Source organism: Jatropha curcas, chromosome 3, assembly GCF_041381405.1.
Source record: "Jatropha curcas cultivar XTBG-Jc1 chromosome 3, XTBG_Jcur_1.0, whole genome shotgun sequence".
Taxonomy (NCBI): domain Eukaryota; kingdom Viridiplantae; phylum Streptophyta; class Magnoliopsida; order Malpighiales; family Euphorbiaceae; genus Jatropha; species Jatropha curcas.
In genome coordinates, this window is record NC_143153.1 from 13680429 (window position 1) to 13682488 (window position 2060).

The following is a 2060-nucleotide window of genomic DNA, read 5'->3' on the forward strand; positions in this document are numbered from 1 at the left end:
TTATGAGCATTTCTTGAGTGACCCAAAGGCAGGAAGCCCGAATAACTGACACGACAAATAATTTCGAAAGAAAAGTTTTGTTGTCTGGTGTTATCCATGTGTGCAGGAATTAATAAAGGCAGAATCAGCAAATTCATTGATTCAAAGAAAGCAGATACATTAAATAGCAGCTCAAAGCTCGAGCTCAAAAGAAGACAAAGAAAGCAATAACAACATTTATTTCAGTAAGGACTACCATCAGACACCAATCCTTGCAGAACTTAACATCATCATGGGGTAAAGAACCAGTTGATATATGCGGGTGTCACCGTATCCTGCATCGTTCCTTCATCTAAATACACAGTGTTTCGATTTTGCCAGCGGTCAGCCAAATTGGTCAACAGATGTGATGTTATCAGACCGCTCTCGAAGTTATGGACTCTGGGAATGCACTGTATCATACCATATTGACGGCTGATCCTGTCAGGGAAATAGGCCATGGAACGGTCTAGGCTAGCGTATAGCACATAATTGAGGTTCAGATTTCCAATAGTGACCAGTCTGATCCTCCACCAGGGACAAGTCCACCGAATTGTCGGGTTATCCCCAAAGTTAAAATGTCCTCGAGTCCGAGACCGAAAATTTGCAGGACCATAGGCTGGAATCAAATGAGCAGGGACCGAAAGAAGTAGACTTAACTTGTCTAAAGCCCAGGCCTGCAGCAATATCGGACAACCGCGATGATGAATATTGAAATTGATGATATGAAGGGCAATATCCCTTACCCAGCACATCGTTTCTCCCATGATCATCATGAAGACAGTACGACGGTACAGTTGCATGTCACGAACAACTGTCAGAAGTTGGAAATCTCCAATTTCGGGTTGACGGTTCTTCAGGACATACACATTCAGCAACAAGAAGCAATAAGCTCAAATCTAAGAAGGATCCACATTCATGGACAGAACCTTGTTGAGAAAAGGCTCTAAAGGAAGACCCTGGTCTGTGTTTATGCCATCAAGGAGATAAACCGGACACAAGGCCGTGACCTCAGCTAGATCATACCTAGGACATGGGGGCAAGGCTGGAGATTCATTTTGTTCAGGATGATGACCTATCACGGCACACATTTCCTCGTAGGTCGGAGTCACTTCAGAGTCTTTAAACCGGAAAACCATGGTGTTTGGATTAAAATGAGTAACGAGCCAAGATAAGAAGCCATGGTCAGGTTTTAGGTCTTTGAAATATTTTAACCAGGCAAGTTGATCCATAGGGGGAATCTACCATAAGTCATCAGAGATGGATTGGACGAAGGATGAGACTCGGCTTCTGAAGGCCATGGAAAAGGATTATTCGAGAAACTGATCTGCTTTGAATGATTGGATGTGAAGGAAAAGTGAAATGAAACCCCCATTTATAGAAGAGTGAAGGGACCGATGGGCGGAATATCGTCATCACTCGACTTAATGTCCACTGTCAGAGGTAGTTGAAAAGACATTCATGCATGGACTGCTTGGGTCGGTAAGCATTTAAATCTGCATTGATAAATGAGAAGGACGATTTGTACAATAAGGAGAACGAATCTTTATGACCGTGTTGATCGCCCTGTCAGGTAGGTGACACGATCCACTGCTATTTATTGATTGATTCTTGTGATATTTCATTTTAAGTCCATTATTTTATTTTATTTATTTCATTTATAATAAACTGGTCCATGGACCACTAACAAGGTGCACCGTTTTTGCAAACAAACGGGACACCGTCCTCTTTTTCGTGTTTTTTGTATTTGTGTTTTATTTTTGCAGGAATAAGACTTCGCAGTTGTAAAATATAAACACATACAACAATATCATGAAAGAAGAATATTGTAAAAATGTAAATAATACCAAAAAAAATAATATAATAATAAATAATGATAATGATGTAACTGTACAACCATCAAAAAATAAAATAATACTACTAAATGTCCAAAATGTTTAAAAATGTCAAAAATGGCTGAGACGCAGAGCAGGACTACCGCCGCCTACGGCTCGGACCAGCAACAGCCGCAGGGGGTGGAGATAGTGGCGCGTCATCGGAAG